We start from the raw sequence: 9,462 nt of genomic DNA, 5'->3' as shown, positions 1-9,462 counted from the left end.
AGGTGGTGCTATGTCATTCTAGATAATTTCCCTTCGGGTTCATGATTCACAAAGTTTTCAAGAGTGACATATTTAAATCCATCATTTCGTTCAAGAGATCTTTTCAACCAATCAATCTTTTTGTTGGAGTTGTATTGGGTTATATTTCACCTATAGCCTTCCCTAAGGAATGTAGCTATTTGTGGTGGTTATCAATGATCAAATTTTCTCCTTCTCATCTTGGTGAAGAAGTTTTCTTCTCCTTGTTGATCTCAATCCAATCAACTGTCTCCGTAGTGGCAGAATTTCGCCTCTATCTTGAGAAGTTTTCTATAAGCCCACTACAAGCTTATTCGTTTCGTTGTTGGTTTTTTCCAACAACTCTGTTCTAACCTTCTTGGAAGGGTGCTTTCCAAGATCATTGGTGGAAGAAGTTGGCATTTTCTTCTCCATTCTCTATTCCAAGGATCTATCTTCTATTATTTATTTCTTCCAGAGGCAATGTGATGTTGCTCTCTTCGCTCATCATCTCGGATTGTGAAGATCGTGTTCTTTTCGTGCTTATCCATTTCCAACCGGAGTGTCGTGCCCTCTTTTCAAGTTCTTCCCATTCTGTCAAGTTTTGCGTCCCTTCTCAATCGGAGTGCTGTCTGAAATCTTTCTGACCCATTGTGCCATTCTTTCAATAGTTCCGGAGGTAGTGTGCTATTGATTTCATTAAGTATCCTCTCATCTTGTAAAGTTCATGTTCAATTCCTTCCATTTACAGTCGGAGTGCTGTCCAAATTATATCATTCTTATTCCTTCTTTATCTTGTTTTAACCAGAGTGTTGTGTCTATCATTCCTCTTCTAACCGGAGTCTCATCCAAATGCTTTCATTTTGCCAAGTTCAAATTCTATTCTTTTCATTTCCGACCGGAGCGTTATCGTAATTGATCCTTCTCGTTCCTTGTACATCTCGTTTCAACCGGTGTGCTTGCATGTACTTCTCGTCCATTGTTCTCGTCATTCATAGCTTTGCAAACTCCAAAGTTAACATGGTGTTCCTTGTTTCTCTTTTCTATCGGTGTGGTCATATTCTTTTCGTTCGTGAAGCTCTTATTTTCATGTTTTTCAACCTACAAGGTTCTTGTAATGGTCCTTGTTCCTCTTGCTGAACGGAGTGTTTTAAATTTTGTTCACCTCCGTCGTGTCATTTCTTCAAGCTTTGCGACCTCTCAAGGTTCTTTGGTTTCACTCGTTTGTCAAAGAAGCAACTTTGTTTTACATCTTCCTCTTCTGTTTCTCTCCGGTGCCATCCTAGATCTCGGGACGAGATCCTCTTGTAGTGGTGGAGTGTTGTAACGCCCCGAGACCGACGCTCCAGAAGACTTCTAGATGCTCTGAGTTTCGTCGTGTGATTTGTTTTGTTTGTTGCATCTCTTGCATTGCATCATGTCATCATGCAACCTTTTTTTTAAAAATACTCAGATAAATAAATTGTATGGATCTTCGATCCATTTAAATCGAGGGAATTCACATGGTGTTTTCTCTTTATAACATATCCTCCCAATATTATTAGGGAGCTATAACAAAGTATTCCATTCTTTGGGAATCACCATAACACACGTGCAAAATTAATCCTATGCCTTTTCTGCTTTGAGTCGATCTCTCTAACCTTGTCTATAATTCTTTCTTCATCTACCGAAGCCCCACCAAAATTCTCAACATTTTGGACCTTCCCAACCCTCGCTTCCTATTCAAACCATTTGAATTTTAAATCAAATGAGTTTGAATTTAAACTTTCGGTCATGCCCACTTCTATTTTTCCTGGTTCAAGCACATTTTTGTGAGTCCGGAAAAATAATCCCCATGTCCAACTTCTTTCCCTAACCCTCTCTTTCTTTTCTTCTCTCTAATTTCCTTTCTATTAAAAGAAATATGAGGGGGAGAGAGAGAGCGCAGCCTTGCAGCCCAGCCGGCCTCCTGGGCCTAACCAACCAGCGCCGGCCCACCTAACCCTCCTAACCCTAGCCGCTCGACCCCTCAACCCCTCTCGTTCCCCTCCGCCGCCACCCACACAGGCAGGCATCGAGCCAGGAGAGCCCTGCTCGATCCCCTCTTCCCTCGATGCTCCGTCAGAGAGAGAGAGACCAGTGTCGCGCCCTCGTTCCGTTCCCCTCTGCCTCCTCCTCGTCGCCAGAGTCCAACCACCTGACTAGCAGGAGGCCGCCGCCGCCATGAATGCCCGCAGGAGCGCCAACGCCACCAGGTCGCCGTCCCGCGCCCAAGCTCCTCCGCCCCGAGCTCCGTTCGCGCTGCCGTTTGCCCGGATCCGGCGCCGGCCGACTGGATCCACCCGTCTTCGCTGTTCCCGGCGCTGTCGGAGCCATGCTTCGAGTCCTCGCCGTCAAGCTCCACGCCGCTCGCCAGCCTCGTCCGCTCCGCCCCTTCCTCTGCTCCACCTCCTTAGCGTCGAGCGCCGCCCTTCGCGCCCCTCCGTCGTTCGCTTCGGGCGCCTCCGACCTTCCTCGCGCCCGATCTGCTCCAAGCCACGCCACCGGCCGAGTTCCTCGACCTCCGCACGTCCCAGAGTCCCTCGCCCACTGCTGCACGTTCCAGTTGTTGCTCCTCTCGGCTGCGCCTGTACGTCAACGCCAAGTTCCGTTGCCTGTTCGCCGCCATCGCCCTAGCAGGAGCTCCACCTCCCTTGCTTCATGCCAAGACCAACGCCGGCCACTTCTTCCAGCCGCTGCTCGGCCATGCCCCGACGACCAGCAGCTCGAACTACCTCCACGCACCTCCTGTGACCTCCCGAGGCAGGGCCTTGACAAGTCCCTCGATGCCCCTCCAGATGTGTCAATGCCTCTGTTTGACCCATGTACAACTATCCGGTGATGCGCCAAGTACCCCCTCGGATCGTCAAGTTCGACTACACGGAACCGCCAAGTACCACTATGATTGCCGTGTACATCTACGGACGCCAATACCGGAACAACAAGTACCCCGACAACGTGTGTAACTCTAGCGTCGACCCCGTGGACGTCAAGTACCTCTACCGACGACCCCGAACATCTATGAAAACGTGTACCACTACCGTCGCCGTGTACCACTACTTCCGTCGGCGACCCATGAACAACTACTTCCATTACCGTCGAACCCGATCCACTCTGAAAATGCACGCTTCGAAGGTATAACCGCCGAGACGACGCCCGTGAACGAATGATTGTGATGTATGAGTTGCTCATGTTCGAACCGTGTCCCAGTTGTCGCTTGCGCATTCCTTGTTTCCATGCCACCGACATGTGGGACACCCGGTAATCGGGATCACCCCACCATCTTTTGCATGTTTCGCACATCCGCACACTTGCTCTTTTGCACCGGTATCTCAATGAGTTATCGGATCATCGGAATGTTGTCGTGGCACCATTTTCATTGTCGTTGCCGTGGCACCCCTTTCGTTCCGCCATGGTGACCAAATGCTTCATAACATGCTCATGTCAACATTTTCATAAAATTCCTTAAAACTTGCATATGTCATCCGCATCATGATAACAACATTTAAAATGTTTATATTTGTTGTTTCCATTAAATTGCTAAATGACATGGAGATTTTCCAGAATTGTTGTTTGTTGTCCCGGCCTCATTTAAACTTGCCTAGATAGATAGTCTTACTATGCTTCACCCCATGCCACATTTAATAACATTTAATATTGTTGGGTCCATAACCGAGAGAGAACTAAATATTTGAATGTGGTGTTTCGTCAATATGCAACTCGTTGCATATTGAGCTCCACCTAATTTGTAGTATTGTTTGTTGCATTTTGCCATGCCATGCTTCATTTAAACCGGACATGCATCATACTTGATTGTGCATCATGCCATGTGTATGTGGTGGTTGTTTACTATGTTGTTTGCTTCTTTCCGGTTTGCTTCTCTCGTTAGCTTCGGTTTCGTTCCGGAGTTGTGAGGATCCGTTCGACTACGTCCGTTTGTCTTCTTCATGGACTCGTTCTTCTTCCTAGCGGGATCTCAGGCAAGATGACCATACCCTCGATTTCACTTCTATCTTTGCTTGCTAGTTGTTCGCTCTATTGCTATGCCGCGCTACCTACCACTTGCTATATCATGCCTCCCATATTGCCATGTCAAGCCTCTAACCCACCTTTCCCAGCAAACCGTTGTTTGGCTATGTTACCGCTTTTGCTCAGCCCCTCTTATAGCGTTGCTAGTTGCAGGTGAAGATGAAGTTTGTTCCATGTTGGAACATGGATATGTTGGGATATCACAATATCTCTTATTTAATTAATGCATCTATATACTTGATGAAGGGTGGAAGGCTCGGCCTTATGCCTGGTGTTCTGTTCCACTCTTGCCGCCCTAGTTTCCGTCATACCGGTGTTATGTTCCTTGATTTTGCGTTCCTTACGCGGTTGGGTGATTTATGAGACCCCCTTGACAGTTCGCTTTGAATAAAACACCTCCAGCAAGGCCCAACCTTGGTTTTAACATTTGCCACCTAAGCCTTTTCCCTTGGGTTTTGCAGACTCAAGGGCCATCTTTATTTTAACCCCCCGGGCCAGTGCTCCTCTGAGTGTTGGTCCAAAATAGAGCACCGTGCGGGACCATCCCTTGGCAACTTGGGTTACGTCGGTACCTGTACGCTTAGCTTATCCGGTGTGCCCTGAGAACGAGATATGTGCAGCTCCTCTCGGGATTTGTCGGCACAGCGGGTGGTCTTGCTGGTCTTGTTTTACCATTGTCGAAATGTCTTGTAAACCAGGATTCCGAGACTGATCGGGTCTTCCCGGGAGAAGGAATATCCTTCATTGACCGTGAGAGCTTATAATGGGCTAAGTTGGGACACCCCTGCAGGGTATTATCTTTCGAAAGCCGTGCCCGCGGTTATGTGGCAGATGGGAATTTGTTAATATCCGGTTGTAGAGAACTTGACACTCGACTTAATTAAAACGCATCAACCGCATGTGTAGCCGTGATGGTCTCTTTTCGGCGGAGTCCGGGAAGTGAACACGGCTTTTGGGTTTTGTTTGACGTAAGTAGGAGTTCAGGACCACTTCTTGATCACTACTAGTTGACGACCGTTCCGTTGCTTCTCTTCTCGCTCTTATTTGCGTATGTTAGCCACCATATATGCTTAGTGCTTGCTGCAGCTCCACCTCACTACCTTCTCCTACCCATAAGCTTAAATAGTCTTGATCTCGCGGGTGTGAGATTGTTGAGTCCTCGTGACTCACAGATTCTTCCAAACAGTTGCAAGTGCCGATGATACCAGTGCATGTGACGCAACTGAGCTCAAGTGGGAGTTCGACGAGGACCTTGGTCATTACTATGTTATCGTTTCCTGATGATCAGTAGTGGAGCCCAGTTGGGACGATCGGGGATCTAGCATTTGGGGTTGTCTTCTTTTCTTTTGGTTCCGTAGTCGGACCTATGTGTGTATTCTGAATGATGTATGAATTTATTTATGTATTGTGTGAAGTGGCGATTGTAAGCCAACTCTTTATCCCATTCTTGTTCATTACATGGGATTGTGTGAAGATGACCCTTCTTGCTGTAAGGGCATATTTATCCCTAAGATGTTTTGGTGATTGATGACAATGCTTTTGCGGACTAATCGTGTGCATTGAGTGTTTTCAGAGATTCATCCTTTTGGCACGAGACGATTCCCTCCCCTCGGAGCTTGAAGCGAAGACGATGTAGTCCTTTCGAATTAGTTTGGTTGACTAGTTTCATAGGGATCACCGTACTATCAAGAGGGGGTTCGCTTTGGAAAGGCTAGGGCGGAATCATCACGTACACTTCCTTTGTCCCCCTCCGAGCCTTTCCGCTTCTATGATGGGCTTGTTCCCCTTCTCAGTGTGCCCTCTCTGGTCCCAGCGGTAGTACCGCGGGCCGGAGCGGTAGTACCGCTTATGGCTACAAGCGGTAGTACCGCTCTAGAGCAGTAGTACCGCTGGTAGCCCCCAGCCGTAGTACCACTGCGGTCTCGTGCTAGTACCGCCTCGATTCGAGGGGTCTTTTTTCGTGTCGGGTTTTACGGTACTAGCCGCGGCAGTGGGGGCTGTAGTACCGCTCGTATGCGGTAGTACCGCCCTGACCACCGTGGTAGTACCGCTCGGCCCAGCGGTAGTACCGCCCGGGGAGCGGTAGTACCGCTGTGATCAGCGGTAGTACCGCTGCCTCCTGCGGTAGTACCGCTCTCTGCGGGGCTGGTGTGGGGGGTAACGGTTGGATTGTTCCCCCCACTATATAAGGAGGTCTTCTTCCCCAAAGTTGACCTACCTCTTCCCCCAAAAAGCTCCATTGTTGCTCCAAGCTCCATTTTCGCCCGATCTCTCTCCCTAGCCAATCAAACTTGTTGATTTGCTCGGGATTGGTTGAGAAGGCCCCGATCTACACTTCCACCAAGAGAAATTTGATTCCCCCACTTATCCCTAGCGGATCTTGTTACTCTTGGGTGTTTGAGCACCCTAGACGGTTGAGGTCACCGCGGAGCCATAGTCCATTGTGGTGAAGCTTTGTGGTGTCGTTGGGAGCCTCCAATTAAGTTGTGGAGATTGCCCCAACCTTGTTTGTAAAGGTCCGGTCGCCGCCTTCAAGGGCACCAATAGTGGAATCACGGCATCTCGCATTTTGTGAGGGCGTGAGGAGAATACGGTGGCCCTAGTGGCTTCTTGGGGAGCATTGTGCCTCCACACCGCTCCAATGGAGACGTACTTCCCCTCAAAAGGAAGGAACTTCGGTAACACATCCTCATCTTCACCGGCTCCACTCTTGGTTATCTTGTCCCTTTACTTTCGCAAGTTTACTCGTGTTATATCTCTTATTTGCTTGCATGCTTGTTGTCATTGCATCATATAGGTTGCTCACTTAGTTGCATATCTAGACAACCTATTTTGATGCAAAAGTTTAATTTGGTAAAGAAAAGTTAAAAATTGTTAGTTGCCTATTCACCCCCCTCTAGTCAACTATGTCGATCCTTTCAATTGGTATCAGAGCCTCGTCTCTTTATTAAGGACTTTACAGTCCAAAGAGTATGGTTGACGTCGTAGACGGTGTGGAGGAGCACTCCGGTGTGAATCTGGTCTCGTCTATGGGAGATGGGGGAACCACGGTCTCTCGTGAGGAATTCAATGTGGCGTTGGACACATTGAAAACCTCCATGACAACCGAGGTCGAAAGCATGTTTAATAAATTCTTAGAAGGGCTTAAACTTACCACCGCACCGTTGAAAGTGGGTGATCCCACTAACAAGGTGACGGATGCTACCTCCGACAAGGGGGAAGCTACTAGCGAGAAAGCTCCTTCTTCTAGTGGTAAAAATGGGACCGACATCTTTGCCCATGTGGAACCTCCACCTTTCTATGGTGGACCGCTCCCTTCCACTCATTTGAATCATGCCGGCCCGACCCCTAAGATTGAGAAGAATGTAGATTTTGATTCTTGGGTCTATCGTTTTAAGCGTCATTTAAATCATGTGAACACTAACCTTTGGAGAATCATTGAAGAAGGTTTTTATCCGCATGACCGAAGTAACTTCACTCCTAGAGAAGTTGTGGATCATCAATTCAATGAGAATGCTCTCTTCATCATCCAAGAAGCAATCCCACCCGAAGATCTTCCTCATCTCCGGCCTTACACCGTGGCCAAAGATGCTTGGCTCCAAGTTGTTTCCCTCTATCGGGGAAGCGCAAGCATTCAACGCTCCAACTATTAAGTGGTGCAAGATGAAGCCGACGAGTTTGCAATGAAAGAAGATGAAGAACCTCGTGAGCTTTCTCGGAGAGTAACCAAACTCGCGGTCTCTCTCCGAGATAATGGAAGTAAGGACACGGATGACAATTGGATCAAGCGCAAATTCCTCAAGGCAATGATGCCCTACCACAAAGCCATGTCCTCCGTAATTCGTCAAAGGCCGGACTTCCACACCTTGTCATCAAGTGAAGTGTTGGATGAGTTTGTTGCTATGAGCATCTTGGACAAGACCGCCGACAATGCGGTTCTTCGCTCTCAAAGAGTAAAGAAGCCCAACCTTGCTCTAAAGGCCAAGGTTAGTATGGAGGAAGAGGATGAAGAGGAAGAAGAGGAGGGCAACCTCGAAGATACGAAGTATGCCTATCATGAACACATGGCTCTTGCTTCAAAGCAATTTTGGAGCAAGAAGAACACAAGGCCAAACTTCAACAAGAGCAATTCAAGTGGCGCAAAGGGCAAGCAACGAGTGAGGACTTGCTTCAATTGTGGCAATGTGAGCCACTTTGTTGCGGAGTGCCCTTACGAGAAGAGGGAAGACAATGGTGGCAAGCTCATTAGAAAGGACAAGGCCAAGTCGTTCCCCAACAAGAGCAACTTCACCAAGAAGACTCCTCCCAAGGCATTGGTGGTACAAGAAGAGTACAATGAGGATGATGAAGATGGTGAGTCGGTTGCCATGGCCTCCGTTGCCATTGCGAAGACCCCACGGGTGTCTCTCTTCGACTCACCCAATGAGAACATCACCGCCAAGTGCCTCATGGCTAAAGCCACCAATAAGGTAACCTCCAACATCAAAACTACCATCATTAATCATCCTTCTTCGACGGATAGCATTGATGAACATGAGGGGACAAATGTGGAGGAAAATGAGTTTGAGATCTTTATGGGTAAACTCAAGGGTAAATCCAAGAAGCACTTCGTTGCTCTCTTGGAACAACTTGGTGAAGCCAATGACATGATCGAGGCTCACGATACCATCTCTAAGATGGAGGGGCATAGTCGTGACTATGCCGATGAGATTTCGGATCTCTCCAATGCTCTTGACGAAGAGCGTGGTCTTCGTTTGGCTCTTGAGGAGTCATACAACGATGATCATGCTAAGTTAAAGAAAGATCTTGATCATGCTCTTGTTGTGTCTCGTGTGCTAAACTCCGAGAAGGCAAAACTTGGGGTTGATCTTTCTAGACTTAAAGAGGAGTTTGACATTCTCGAGAAGGCTCACAAAGTCTTGAAGGGCGTTCATGCTAGCCTCAGGGAGTCTCATGATCAACTCCAAGTAAAGCTAACTAAGGAGAAAGCCACCTTTCCTCATATGGTGTTAATTGATAATGCAAATGCTACTAACCCTTGTTGTGAGCATGTGCATCTTGTTGAGGAGAATGCTAAGTTGAAGGAGCAACTTGAGAAAGGCCTTGTGTCATGCATACAAGGTGAGAATAACCTCAACGACCTTTTGAGAAACCAAAAGGAAGTTGTGGCCAAGGAGGGGATTGGGTTCGCACCCAAGCCCAAGAACAAGAAGAAGAATGACAAGACCAAACGACCTCCTCCTCTCAAGCAAACTTTTGTGAAGGAGGGAGAGGGTGCTTCCAAGGAGAAGAAGAACAATGCGAAGGGTGACGGTGTCAAGAAGGGCAATACCACCCCATCCAACAAAGCCGGCGACTTTAATCCTTCTTATGTGTTATGCCGTGCAAGTGATGGGCGTGTTTATGCCAAATTTGTTG

This window comes from Triticum aestivum, chromosome 7D (genome assembly GCF_018294505.1).
Source record: "Triticum aestivum cultivar Chinese Spring chromosome 7D, IWGSC CS RefSeq v2.1, whole genome shotgun sequence".
Classification (NCBI taxonomy): Eukaryota; Viridiplantae; Streptophyta; class Magnoliopsida; order Poales; family Poaceae; genus Triticum; species Triticum aestivum.
Note: the sequence above shows the minus strand (reverse complement) of the source record.